This window comes from Mytilus galloprovincialis, chromosome 8 (assembly GCF_965363235.1).
Source record: "Mytilus galloprovincialis chromosome 8, xbMytGall1.hap1.1, whole genome shotgun sequence".
Lineage (NCBI taxonomy): Eukaryota > Metazoa > Mollusca > Bivalvia > Mytilida > Mytilidae > Mytilus > Mytilus galloprovincialis.
In genome coordinates, this window is record NC_134845.1 from 5,894,972 (window position 1) to 5,910,909 (window position 15,938).

The following is a 15,938-nucleotide window of genomic DNA, read 5'->3' on the forward strand; positions in this document are numbered from 1 at the left end:
ATATGTCATTTGGTCTGTTGTGGAGAGTTGTCTCATTTGCAATCTAACAAACATAATATTGGAATATTTTTCTCACCAAATACAAAATTCCTATATACAATTTAGTTTATATCAAAACAAATGCAAACAAATCGACGGGAACTTTTTTAATAACAAGTTAACTTTTTTTGCCACATATGAAAACTAGTAAAAGGGGTCGCAAATTGATTTGTTGCTCACAGTATACTTTCAAAATTTCCCCTGCTGACCACTCTTGATGCATTTTAATCATAGTCGATCGAGTGACATACTGTTGAACAGTTTTGCAGTTTTCCATGCGGGGTGTTGGCTATGTTTGACACAGGGTGATGGTTTTGAAGCGGGAAAAGGCGATAATCGCAAGTAAAAGTATCACAATTTCTTTTTTGTGAATTGTTAGGACCACGCAATGTATTGCTCGGAAGGAATCGAAAAATATCCAATTCCAGTAAGCAAAAGCAGAGACGTTTCCTGTGCTCCGTTTTCTCAAACACCTCTCCCCAGTTTTCCTAGTTGCATATTTTAATACTTCATATGTAAGTACGATTTATAAAGAAACGAATTTCTGGCATAGAACTGCTAGCTTCCTACTTATTGGTCAAAAATAAATTTTACATAAAAAAGAATGTGACACTCGGGGAATCCGATTCTGTGTCTCAAAGGGATTAGGCATTTATCAAAACAAGGATATATTTGCGTAAAATTCAGTCTTTTTAATTAAATAGTTTTGAATTTAAACACAGCTAAGTACTATGTTATGACGACTCATTACAATTTTAATTTATAATATCTTATTTCAGCCCATATTAAAGTTTTTTCTATAATGTGCATTTTTGATTTATTTTAGAATTAGAGAAAAGGCCCATACCATCATGGTCATGACGAGAAGAGGTTTATGAGAAAACAGAGCGCTGGAAACGTCTTTTGCTTGCTGGTATTTAATAATAATGGGTCGATTTCTTCTGTGCAGTACATTATTTGGTCCTTATAATTCTCAAAAAAGAATTCTCAAAAAAGACACGTTGATACTATTACTTACCACGATTGCCTTTTTTCGCTTCAAAACCGCCACTTTCTGAGAAACATAAAATCGCCGCACATCAGGCGTTCTACACGGTGTAGTCTCTTGGTACAGAACACAGTATGGACAAAAAATATAAACAGTAAATCGAATGCATGCCTTTAACGTGTGGCCATTTTCACAATAAAAGGTAATAAATCGTCCTTTAACATGCATGTTAATTTAACCCTCTCAACATTAAACTGAATGTTCATTGCCTATTGACCCTGAATCTTTTACTTCTTATGGCCCGCTCGGCGGAAATGTTCATTACAAAATCTACAAGTTCAAACATTGTCATGACACTGGCTCCTATAAATAATCCCATGGATCCACCAATATCACCTGCAATATATATACTGTCTTCTTAATCAGCAAGTAGGTATACTGGTGTTTTGTATATGAATCACTTATAGCAAGGATTTCTATAGTGTCTCGCTGTAAAATCCTTGCTTGTAGGTGTCGTTTTCATATATTAATGTCATTAATTAAATAAAACAAAAACAAAAATTGTGTAAAGTCATCGGATAAGTCATTTTAAACTTTATCAATAGATGTAAAACATTTGGCTTTTTTTTTTTTTACCTAAATAGAAACTTGATTTTCTTTTTGTTTCATTTTACTTAGTATCTCACAATAGGTTTTTTTTTCTAGGAAGAATAAATTAAATCACGAAATACCCTATTTTCCTTGGTCGTGACATCACAACATGCGTACTTCCACCGATTGTGACTTCCCCAAATGCGTACTATCATCGATTATGACGCCACCAAATGTGTACTATCATCGATTGTGACGTCAGCAAATGCGTACTATCATCGAATGTAACGTCACCAAATGCCTACTAACATCGATTCTGAAGTCACAAAACCTACTATCATCGATTTAGACATCCTCGAATGTGTACTTTCATCGATTGTGTACTTTCATCGACTGTGACGTCACCAATTGTGTACTATCATCGATTGTGACATCACTAAGGCAGCAACCATTTGATTTTCTGGGGGGGGGGGGGGGGTCTATGGTTTTTTTTGGAAAAAAAAGTTTGTTTCCAGTTTTTGGAGAAAAAAATAATTTGTTTTTGATTCTGAGAAAAAAAAAATGTTTGTTTCACCCTCAGCTGCCACTATATGTAATGCTAAAATTGAAAGAAAAAAATTGTTTTCAACTTGTCGCGAAAAAAAATAATTGTTTTTCGCAGGCGAAAAAAAAAGTTTGCACAGAAAAAAAAACCATAGCCCCCCCCCCCCCCCCCCCCCCCCCCCCCAGAAAATCAAATGGTTGCTGCCTAAATGCGTACTTTCATCGATTGTGACTTCAACAAATGCGTACTATCATCGATTGTGACTTCACCAAATGTGTACTTTCATCGATTGTGACTTCATTAAATCCGTACTGTCATCGATAGTGACGTCACCAAACGCGTACTATCATCGATTGTGACTTCATAAAATGCGTACTATCATCGATTGTGACGTCAGCAAATGCGTACAATCATCGAAAGTAACGTCACCAAATGCCTATTAACATCGATTGTAACGTACGTCTACAAATAAAGGCAACAGTAGTATACCGCTGTTCAAAACTCGTAAATCTATGGACAAAAAAAAAAATCGGGATAACAAACTAAAACTGAGGGAAACGCATTAAATATAAGAGGAAACCAACGACTCAACATTAAAATGTAACACACACAGAAACGGACTAAGCATTAGACAAAATCCGATGAGAATAACAAATATAACATCAAAACCAAATACAAATGCGTTCTATAATATTTTGTTTGCTTGTCACGAACAACGCGATGGGAATCGCTAGTAGAGCAAGAACTCATCATTTTACCGGAGCATACTAATTCACCACGAGTTTTTGTGTCACAATCTGTTGTTGCTTGTACTTTTTACGTTATTATTATTTTTTGGGGGATCGTTTTCCTTATTTGTGATGTTTGTTGTTCTTCGATTAATTTTGAGTAGGGGACAACGTTAGCATATGCAACCTCTTTGACAACACAATGCTCCTATTTTTTCTAGGATTGTTTTCCTTCTGGTTTTATATGATCTAGTCATTGTGATATTTGTTTTGTCTCCCTTGTACGTTTTGATTTACTTTAGTATGCAGTAAATTTGGTTTACTCATGGAATTTATTTTATACATACATAACAAGCCAAATATGTCATAAGCTTCTTGTTGATCTATTTCTTCGTAGCTGAGTTCTCTATAGAATACGTCCAGCTGCAAGAAGTTTTCTCTGTAAAGTACAGTTACGATTATTTCTATGTTCATTATTTAATTTGTAAATCACGCAAAAATAAAGAATCTTAAGTTATAAATAATACTACAAGTGGAATGTTTGTACAGATCTTCTTTAAATTCACAAAAAGTTCGACATTAAACAGGAAATATTCGTTCTATGAAACGTTCTTAATTATAAAATGTAATAAAAATAGTGAAAGCTTACAGATAACTAACATTGTGTGTAGCAAAAGGAAACACGAGAAGCATCAAATTAGGATTCAATAAATTTCAAAGCTGTTGATGTGAGGTTATAATTTGGCAGAAATATTCATTCCCCTGCCCCCGCCAAATTTGATTTGATAGAAAATGACTGTACTCAATGTAAAGTACGGATAGGATTATATGAAAAATCGCTTTGATTTTCGTGAATTTTTCAAAATTGCAAGATTCAACAATAACTGAACAGTATGCCAATTTAGAGTATACCTTAAAAAATACTGATCAATCTTAATGCTCGATTTAAACAAAACCATGTGCTGTTTCAAGGCTTCGAAATGGTGTCCCAATTTTTTATCAGTCTCTCCGATAATTGCACGCAAATCATTTTGATTTCTTGTTTCTGATATTTGTTGGTAAATATCACTACTAAAGTCTGTCAGATTGACCAGGAATGGACTGTAATTTCTGTGATGGTAATAAGGAATCATGTCTGGATCATTAATTATATCTGTCCATATGTCTGTAGAACGTGTCACCAGCACAGTCCAACCATCATAAATATTCTGACCTCTGTTTCGGATTTCCTGGAATATCGCCTCACATCGTGAAAACTGGCTTAATAGATAATCCGATAAAACGGTATTAGCTAACGTGTTTTTCTTGATACGCGAATCGACTTTCAAATACTGAGTTAACTTATTCATAAAAATATTAATATGAATGACCTCGAACATCGATATATTTTGAATGGAATCTCTCAGATTGTTCAGATTACTTTCTATAAACTCCTTTGTTTCTATGTAATCAGTTATATATTTTTCAAATTTTTCAAGCCGGTTTTCGATAATAGTTTTTGGTCTTTCAATACATTCGGCATAAAATACACTCTTACTATGGTAGAAATCTTCACATTTGTCTATATAGGATAAAGATATGGATGCCATCATTGTTAAATTTAAATTTCCCGTGACGTTTACCTCGTCTAACAGTGAAATATAACTGTTTAGTTTACTTTTAATGGCTGCTATATCATTTTGTACACGAGGAGCATACCTCCGCGCATAGGTGTTATGGACCAACGACTCGGCAAGAAGTCTTTTGGGGGTTATGTAATCGTTATGCTTTCGTGGTGTTTTTCCAAATCTATATCTAAATATTGGTGTTCCGTTTTGATAAGCCTCGTACAATTGTGAAATATTTGCGGATGCGCGTTCAGCAGTTTCTATCTGACTACGAATAAAATCGAGGCTTCTTGTATATATTGACTCTCTGGTACTTTTATCAAGGCTCTCATCTGAAGACAGGTGCTTAAGATTTGTTTCAATCATAAATACAAATTCATGAAAACCGACACATAAATTCGAAAGAGTCCTTTCTTCCATCGCGTCACGTGGTCGTATAAAGTTTTTCGTCACGTGATATATCTGGTATCTGTAAAGATAAGATTTTCTATACCATGCTTCTTTGTCATTTGAATACCTTGAATCTATGAGCTGTAAATGAACTGAAATTCGTTTAAGAATATTCTGCAACATGTCGATCACATTGTCAAACGACCTCTCAAAATTCTTGACCAAAGCACTAAATGATTCATATTTTCTTTTCTCCATACGGTTTGAAATTTCGCGTGAATTTAGGATTTTCTCCTGTAATTTTGACGTGGAAACGGAAGTAAGTTTTTTCTCTGCTGTGTATTCTGACGTTGATGCATATGACATGGTAGGATCAAACACGCTGTATTTACAAGCTGTTGGGCAGTGACACTGATCTTGTAGTGTGTCATGCACAATTCCTGAAAATTTAAATATTTCAGATTAACATTTAATCATTTTATCAAAAACTGGCACCTGCGTGTTTGACTTGGTCTTAAAAAAATTAAGGAAGCAAAAAAAAAAAACATGCTTTCATATTATCAGAAAATGAATCACAGTTAATGAAAATTTAACATCAAATTATTTATCTATGAAATTCAAATAAAGGATTTTAACATGTCTTAAACACTCTACGCATGAATTGGCATCTATCAAGCATAGATGTCAATGAAAAACAAACACATTTAGAAAGAACATTTGTTAAAGGCAACGATAGCCTAAAACACCAACAGACTTTGTGATAGTGATATGTATGGCCATACTAAAATAACTACTAATAGTTCAAGTGAACCAAAGGCATCATATAAACACCAATAGGCAAAACATTAGAGTAATCACAGGCTTGATACATTGGAAACATTAGAGTAATCACAGGCTTGATACACTGGAAACATTAGAGTAATCACAGGCTTGATACACTGGAAACATTAGAGTTATCACAGGCTTGATACACTGGAAACATTAGAGTAATCACAGGCTTGATACATTGGAAACCAATCTAGTGGATAGTTTGTTTTGATGTACTGTCAGAATGTTTTGGTACTTACTGTTTTCTGTATTATTTAAACAATTAAAAAAATGTATTATTTTCCCAACTCAAATTTCAAGATTCAGCATATAGTGCGTTTACTTTTTTGCTCAGTGCTTGGTAAAGACCATTTAAATTTAAACGGGTGTTTCCTCTTATAGTTGTTGTGATTACCTCAGTTTTAGTTGGTAACCCGGATTTGTTTATTCTCTCAATCGATATATGACTTTCGAACAGCGGTATATGATACTTATGCTGCCTTTATTTATTAGACTTCAAAGTCTTCAGGATGAAAAACAATTAATTTGAAGGGAAAGCAACATATAATCTTGAGAAATAAAACACGAATGTATGAAATCAATAATATATTCGATGTAATAATACTGTATACTGTTTTTTTTTCAAATTAAATTATTATATTTTACCGTAATAATTTTTGTAACATGAATAGAACGCTTCCATCGTACATTCTTCCCCACTCTCTGTAAGGTATGTATATATTATGAAAATGAAAAATAAAATTGAGTATTTACAATTGATTTCATAAACGATTTTCTATGAAGGCTCAGTTTGTTTTCATTTGAAAAAAAAATCTTTTTAAAATGTATAGCGTGATTGATCGAGTGTTTATAATAATTCTAATGTCACACAACATATTTGTAGGTCTTTCAATATCAGAGTTTGAGACTGTAGAAATTCTGTGTGATGTTATGTTTAATTGTTATATTTGCTACACGTATGACTTATCTGTATTTTTATTTTTGCTACGCGTAAGGCTAATCTGTAGTTTTATTTTTTTTCATCAAGATTTTGTATTAATATACGTATTCAATCAATTATAACTATTATTATTATTTTCATTATTGCCTGTTTAGTTCTAATTACCCGTAGTAGAAGGAATGAAAAAATTTCTGCATCCACATTTCTTCTGTGTAAACTGATTTAGACATTCAATAATGCAGGCATCAACAGAATACTGTCTACTATACTTCAACTGTGTCTCCTGACACTCACCATACGGTACGTGTAAGTTGTTGATCTAGGAAGAAAATCTTAATCATCAGTTGAATAACAGATCCGTAAAAATTGCAGTGTACTTTGAAATCATTGTATTATATGAGATGGCATGGCCGAAGCAGGAACTGTGTACCTTTGCTGAAAACCAGAGTCCAAGCCTTGTTTTTTTTTTGGGGGGGGGGGATTCGAATTGCTCAAACTTTAGTCTTCGGTATAGTTTTTTGTTGGTTGTTAATTTCCTGGCAGTTGTTGTGTTATGCCTCTCTTCAAAAATTGTTTTTGAAATCTCTTTCAATATCCGAAAATACACAGATTGATGTTCGACAGCAATTAGCTAGATGTGTATATTAGTATTTGATTTTATGTCGTTCTCATGTTTTTGTGGGTTTTTTTTTTTTTTTTTTGGTTTCCTTAGATTATCCTTATATTTCAAAGTTTAAAGTGATCAAAAGTGGTAGCGCGGTCAATTTTCACTTTTTAACAACAATAGCGATTATTATACGTGAAAAAGTAAAATAATTCTTCTTTCGTGTAATAATTATCCTTGTGCTATAAAAAAATGAATATCTTCAGTATAAGGGAGAAAATAAATAGAATCAACCAATCAATCAATCTATTAAAGTATAAAAAAAAAGAAATGGTCATGCGCTAAATTTTTTTTACAACGATAGAGATATCTATAATTTGATTTCTTTTTGTAAGAACACAGTTGACCGTTTTTGACATTTATTTTTATGATAAATATTATAACAATACTTGTTCAACATACCATTATTAGTTTTAGTCCGACAAAAGCATGAATACCTGTTGGTACAGACATTCCCAGCTCCTTAATACGTGGTATATCACTCTTATCATATGTCAGTAGTTTAATGCCCGCAGCATCATTTGGCCCAGGCATGTATTCATATTGTTCAACATTCAAAAACAGTTTTAAACCGTGATCGGCTCCTTTAAATATCAAAACATGGTTAATCATAAATTGTAAGCGAAAAACATATCATTTGCCTTATAGAAAATTAAAAAAAAAACATATATGTATGGGAAATACAAGTGTTTGTACCTTCGCTATCCAAGGGTTATTATCGAGTAAAGATGAAATGTTCGGACTGTTACTCTTAAGTGGTGGAGATTATGTGTATGTGAATCGACTACAAAAGAACCAATCACTTGCCAATGAGTGGAACTTGTTTGGAAAGACAATTTGATTATTTTTTAACTTTTCAGTTTTAGAGATAAATTAATTAATTTTAAGCAATTATCGTTTTATTGTTCAAAACCAGTGAAAAAAATCACTCAAACAAATAAGACAGAGAAGAAACCGGATGAATTTCCTCGGTGTTCAGTATTTTTGTGATTTTACTTTTTTCATATCGACTTTGAATTGCAATTTTCACTAGTTTAGTAAATCAGTAAATCAGCTTTAGTTGCAATGAAGTGTACAAAGTGATAACATATACTGATATTTCAGATAGGCTAATTAAAAAATGTACTTCTTTTCTTTAAGCTAATTAAAATTGGAATTTGGGGGAAAAACCTGTCAGATATGATCGGTAATGACAATATTTGTGTTTTCCTTCTTTAAAATGAAAATCCGAACACAATCCAGTTGTCAGTTGCATTGAATTGTACACACTGATAAAGTTTCTACAAGGATGATTATGTGTTTTCTTTTAGGATGCAGTGTGCTCATTGAAAGTTAAGTTTGGAAAATAATATGGGTACATTAAAAAAAAAGAAGCTGAAATTAGGTTTTGAATTATAAAATATCTACGTATCGATAGTTAATGTCTTTTATCTTTTCACAATTTCCTAAGAAGTTTAATATAGATTGTACACCTGCTAGGCTTTCTAGAGAGTTAAAGTTCATATCAAGAGTAACTTCAAACACCAGCTAAAAAATGTATGTACTACTTAACCTGAAATCTGAAGAGGAATAAATCAGTATCAAGATCAGGAAGAGCTCATCAAATGCAAATAACCAGAGATATACAAGTTATTTTGAAATGTGAAAAGTAATACAGCAGTAAACAGTTATTAAGGAATGAGGCAGATATCAATAAACATACCATCTAATTTTTCTATTTGTAGCTATTGTAGTAGATATACTTATTATCTGTAGAGCTAATGATAAACTCTTCTGGTCTACTCTTTGGTTTAAACGTATAACACAGTACATGGTCTGTTAAGATTGGTTCAACAGTAACACATGACTTGGGATATACAAGTTATAATATTTATCTGTAGCACTATCAGTATATATAAATATTACCTGTAGAGCTAACGATAAACTCTTCTGGTCTACTCTTTGGTTTAAATGTGTAACAAAGTCCATGGTCTGTTAAGATTGGTTTAAAATCTTCATGAGTACATTTTACACCAGCCCACGTACATCTGTAATTTATTGAGACAATTGTTTGTTATTTTTGTTATTCAAGTAAGGGTAAGTAATTGTTACTGATGGGTTGTCTATGAGGGTATCATTATTTTGGTTATTTAAGTAAGAGTAAGAGGGTGAGTAATTGTCACTGATGGGTTGTCTATGAGGGTATCATTATTTTGGTTATTCAAGTAAGTGTAAGAGGGTAAGTAATTGTCACTGATGGGCTGTCTATGAGGGTATCATCCACACAGTACCAATAGTTTCGAAACGGACATAATTGTACAAAGTGTTTACATCAATCATTAATAACCAATGGCAACAAATGATTGGACCAAATTCTCACTCATAGAAACCTGTAAGGCAGAAATGCATTTTTACCGACTTTTCCTTTAAACGAGGTAAGTTATTAAATGTATCCAATGCTCCACCAATTTATACTTTCTCCAAAAGGTTGATTATATTTATTTATTTTATTGATTCAATGATATAAAACTTTGATTTCGGAAGGGTTTCACCTCATTTATAGTTAAAGATTGTACTCTCAATTCAAATTTGGTATATAATTTATGTTTTAATTGAATCTAAACAGACGTAAAGAGACAACGTTAGTCATATTAAAAATCAGCATTAAATTAACAGTCGTTCAAATGAAACATTTAATAGAGCAATGAATGACACAGAAAATAAACAAAAGGAAAATATTAAAGTCATTATCTGCTATTCATCTATAATTATCTATAATTTTATTTTCATTTTCACATCAATTATTGTCTTTAACATATACTTATTATGATAAATCAATACAGAATGTTAATTTTCAAGTCTTCAATGTGGGTGTAATCTACGAACAGTATATCTGTATATGTTCCTGATGTAATTTCAGTGGCGGATCCAGCCATTTTAAAAGGGGGGGGTCCCAACCCAGAGTAAAAAGGGGGTGGTTCCAACTATATGCTCCCATTCAAATGCATTGATCGGCCAAAAAAGGGGGGTTCCAACCCCCGGAACCCCCCCCCCCCCCCGATCCGCCACTGAATTTGGTTTGTTGAGTAGTATACTCCACAAAGGCTGACCACATCTGTTGCGAAAATTACCAGACAGTCCAATTAGACAATTTTTCGTCTTATTTCTTGACCTAGAAAACTGAGTGGATGATGATAGATGAACCTTTCTGTAGTCTGCATGTAGGGTAAACATATTCATCATGAAAGTGATTATCTCGGAGTGAAACTGATTTGGTTACGCCAGTCTTAATGAATCAATTTCCACAAAAATCCGCAGCCTTCAAATTTCCCCAGTTTTTAATTCACCTGGACCGTCAACGGTAACTGGAAATAATCGTTCCCAATGCGTAGCTCATACGTTATATGCCGGCGGGTTTACACTATTTTGGCCACACATGGAAGAGAAGCCACACCCTCCAGTAAAACCGGTTTACTCGATTTCTAATTTCAATTTTTGAGGAGTTCGTATTTGGTTCAAAGCAGCACTACGTTGAGAGACATACACTAATTAGCCGTAAGTTAAACTAGAATACTTCAAAAAGATCTTTCCAATCTTGCAGAATGAGGAAAAAACGAGTTCCTTGTCTTTCCGCAGAAGTGCAGTGTAAAAACAACCACTAGATCACGCTCACTAATAAAACACTTGTACACGCTTAGAACGAGTGCTGAGAAGATCAAGAAGAACCAAATACCTTAAAATTGGAATTGAATCTGACCTATCCTGAGAATAACACGTCGATAGAGAAACCAAAATAGCGTAAAGTAAGCTAAGATTTCTCAAACGCAACCTAATAAGATAGAAAGGACTCAGTCATGACGGGGTTACTTCTGTCAGATTCAAAATCTACGGTGAATATTTCGCTATGTCATCCAAAATCTATGGCAGAATTTTAAAAAATCCAAATCTAGTGCAAATTTTCTAAATATTCAAATCTATGGCACCAATACCCGCCGCAGTGTTCAAAGATAACGAACAAGCCGACAGTAAGTATAAATCAGTATTTGAACAGATTATACGTACGACAACGGGAGTATATTCATAACTAATCAAATGGAATAATTCCATAGTTTTAATTTAAAGAATCGTGGTCAGTTCTTGAGGAATTGGCAGTTTTAAATAAGTTAACCTTTTGCTTTTCAAAAACTGTACAATACACTATTTTAAATCATGTATGTAATATTTTCTAAAGCATGTTTATTTATGTGGGAGTTTCTGACAGTTTGAAATACCCCGAGGCTAAAGTCGTTTAATAGCTCGCAAAATTATAAGTTTTTTACTAGATGCTTGGCTCACAAAATAATGAAGTATTTAAAGTATAAAGAGGATAAATGTTTACGAAATTATAAACCAACAAAACAGCGAATAACTGCACGCGTTCAGCTATCGTTTGACACCTATATATAAACCAAGATACACTCTTAGCTTATAATCAAAACCAGTCTATTCAAACAACTAAATTGATAAATGAAATACTGAAAGGTTTTTGATGTGATGAAATTTTCCTCCATGGTTAAAAAATATTCCATGGAGATGATTGATGTAGTTTGAATACCTATGTTAAATAACTAACCCAACAATCATATCTTCTTTTGTATGACCCGCTTTTTGAAACATTTCGCTAATTCTTAGTTTACTGGCATTAAACTGTACTAAATCTCTAGAATCGAATGTTTTTGAAGAGTCATTATACATGGTTTCTATCAGTCTGTACCAATTGTTCTCAGCTGCAGCTGATGATCTGAAAATATGTTAGATTATACTTTTATATTCCTAATATCATCTACACAATTAACTTAAGAGCAGTAAATTAAGAACAAAGGATATATTTCTTTTAGAAAATAACATTATTTCATATCAAGACAAAACATCCAACATAAAGCGATGTGAATATATCTGGAATTTCACACTGTGTTACTATATCATCAATTATTAACAAAGGTTAATTTACATTCTTTTAGCTTAACTTATGCTATTGACAGGTAATGATTTTATGTCATGAATTACTACATTTGTTGTACTCTATAACAAAAAGAAAACATTAGAACAAAATTATAATATTTGCAAAACATTCTAGATTGCTTTAAAGTCTTTGTTTTTATTTGCATTTGTCGTTGCAACCTAAATTGTTATCCATTATAACATGTATAACCCTCATTACTATTGTATTAGCGTATGTGTTTCTCTTTTGTTAGAAAACACAGTATTGAAGGGTCGGAGTGGAAACAGAGACGATATTTATCTATTTTTAATCAAGGTATTGCATAAGCCATTAGACTGCTTACGCATCAATGACGTAGTTTAATCTGTATATGTTACAAGAGAAGGTTTAAAGTAACACTTTTAACAGTTGTTGCTTATTGATAGTCTTCATCGGGAAAATGCCAATACTGTATAAATACATAACTTATGACCAAAAAGCACATAGAAATCTGTACACCTTCAATGTAGGATAGCTTACATAACACAATTTAAATCTTATAATGATATATTGAGTTGCATAATAATTCATTTGGGTCAATTTACGTATTAGTTGCATTGTATCAATAGTACTTCAGGAATTATTTGGGCAAATATTATCAATTGCATCTAGAGATTAGTTGGGTCAATTGTCTCAATTGTACTTTAGACATAATAAACACATCAAACGAATGGACAACAACTGTCATGTTCCTGACTTGGTACAGACGTTTCCAAATGTAGAAAATGGTGGATTGAACCAGGTTTGTAAGTTCACCAGTGATTAGTTGGGTAAAATGTATATATTGTACTTCAGTGATTAGTTGTGTCAGTTTTTATCAATTGTACTTCAGTGAATATTAGGGTCAATTATATCAAATGTACTCCAGGAATTAATTGAAACAATTGTTCTTCGGATATGCATTGTATCCGAATTGTATGCATTGTAATTCAGAGATAAAATGTTTTGATAGACTTCGTATTTCCGACTTTTGTCTCCTCCAGAGATTATATTTTCTCGATACGTTACCTTTCAGTAGTAGGATATCCTGGTTCTCGGTCTAACTAACAGAATAACAATCAGGCTTACAATTGGAACAATTTCGGGGGGATTCACTAAATTATGTTTTCTATACACAACAACATCTTTAGAAAACTTTCCCGAAAATTGCAACGATTATATGTTTGATTTTACGTCTTTTTGTTGCTTTTACTTGAAAAAGTACCAGTATGTCTTACCATAGAATTGATGACCTGTCGAAAAGTTATATAATCTGGAGTTCTAAAAAGTCGGTAACATGAAATAGTATATTGTACTAAGTAACTTCATTATAATTGAACAAAAGCAATAGTCATTTATCGTTAATACTTTTTCCGAGACTTATCGACCAGGACTTCCTCGTTAACGTAATTGGAGAGCACGACAAATGACCAACATGGCCCTGAAAACAGCTGATGTGAAGACCAAACCTAACAACACTCGTAATTAATCCAAATCCATCTACGGAAAATTAAAATTACCGCCTTTATTCAGTTTGACAGCAACAAATTATATTCAGCTCACCAAAAGCCGTTGGGACGACCGTGCGAGGGCTTATATACCAGCCAGACAACGTTATTAAAAACCAACCAGTTAGTTTCATATTGAAAAAACTTAACAAAAGCCATGCATTAATTGTGTTGCGATAATTTAGGTATAAAATATAGCGGGGGATAACCTACCTGAAAGCATTTTGATTGCAAATTGTGACAGAAGGGAACACCAGTGAACGATTATAGTTGACTTTGACGTTGACAGTAATTGGTGAATTATAATAATATATTATCCTGTCTATTATCTGGTATGACATAATACCACAACAGGAACAGGTTAATACGAACCAAAATAGTCTACAATAAAAAAAAAAATAGTAACGTTATAAAAGGGCATTCGTTATCAGAACATTGCATAAGAAACATTATTAGATTAGTAGGCGTTAAGGCAACAGTGCACATGATGTAACACTATTGCATTTGTCTGACCGCAATAGTATAAATAGAGAAGAGTAGTAGCAGTACTAGAACACTAGAGGTTTGATCATTTCCTTAGTATGTACTTAGCGACACTCCATCTATTCTAATAGATACAATTTATATGTTCACTTTGACAATTAGTTATTCTCTGTAAGAATAATAGAAATGGGTAGATATCAATATTTAATAAGAGATCTTGATGACGAATAATAAAAAAATTAATTTTCTGGTCTGAGTATATGCCAACAACGCCATTTTTTAATGCAATTTGTGTAAATGTTTATACAGGGATATATCATATTCATTGTTAATTCATAAGACTATTTCTTTTTCATTTTCTGAGCATTAAATATTAAGATACGAACAATGGTTATACGTGAAAGGGCATTTTGCTCCAATAAGTTTTGTAAAAAAAATCATAATGTATGTAAGAAAAAACATTTTTTAGTAAAACCATTGCTCATGTCTACTTTTGTCCAGAAACTAAGTTTACAACTGTCTTGTTAGATCAAATATGTCAAATTTAACATTTATATATGCTTCATAGTGACATCTTTATTTACCTTTCTGCACTAGAGTGCTAATAATATTACCTGTTTCTTTATCAATAAGGTTAACATAATTGTGAAAGTCTTTTACCCCTTTTTGGAATTTTAGGACCACATAATGGTTTTCATTATGCTCCACCTTCATATTAGAAAGAAGGAGGGTACTTGGGTTTTTTTGTCAATCGAATATGATGTATAACGAAACAGCTAAGCACTGCATATTTTTTTTAATGAAGTTATGTCAGATACCAATGATATCAGCTATGTAAACGAATTGTCGCGACGTTAGTTATATCTTTATATTAACAGAGCATCTGACAGCACTTGATAACTTAAACTATCAACTTGATTTGTCATTTCAAACTTAAATTGCCGTACTTCCTAGTTTACAATTCAGAACAGTTTCAAGTTTAGTTTCTTCTAAAATTGATACTTTTTGAAAAATCTGACTTTAAGTTATGGTTTATTTGTTTTGGTTTTAAACGTTCCTGATGAATATTGATCTCGAAAAACGGTTCGGACGAAAGAAATTTAATAATAAGATTTTACAATCTGAAGTAATAAAATAGAATGAAAAACTACCTACCTTCGAAAAACAAATGCATCCCTCAGAGATATATATTTAAGACCGTGAAGTGTAGTTTCCTGTGCGAATTGATAGCACTCGTCCCTCCAGCTCTGATGTTTCTTTTCTTTCTTCTCACTGATATGGTTATCATATATGTCCATATTAGAATAATTAATATTTCCAAAGTTGGACATTTCCTTGGGTGTGTTTACTGTCATTGTGCCACTGACAATTTGTACCTTTCCGGTGCATAGTGAATACTTAATCTGCACGATTTAAACGAACGTTTTTTGTCTATTGATACAAAGCAAAAAAGCCGGCTGTTTCACAGCAATTACCTCAATAATGACACTTTATTACAATGAAGTCATTTCAAATGTCAAATGTGAATTTAAAAATTATAAAACAATATAATAGCTTATTTCATCTATTTATGTAAATGATGTAAAATTAATAAAAGCAATTGAAACTTTAAGATAATAATCTTCATCAACTCAAAATCACAAAGATTTG

The 15,938-nt window shown here is 32.5% G+C and overlaps 1 long non-coding RNA gene across 1 annotated transcript; it reads right to left on the minus strand.

Annotated features, from left to right (window-relative positions):
• Positions 1–131: 131 nt before the first annotated feature.
• Positions 132–15,757, minus strand: LOC143084930 (uncharacterized). Its single transcript, XR_012981211.1, has 10 exons — positions 15,444–15,757; positions 14,019–14,186; positions 11,911–12,078; positions 9,225–9,346; positions 7,722–7,903; positions 6,821–6,974; positions 6,361–6,417; positions 3,803–5,327; positions 3,238–3,329; positions 132–1,423 (listed from the first exon to the last, which is right to left on the minus strand). It is a non-coding gene; the product is annotated as an uncharacterized LOC143084930 (long non-coding RNA).
• Positions 15,758–15,938: the final 181 nt, after the last annotated feature.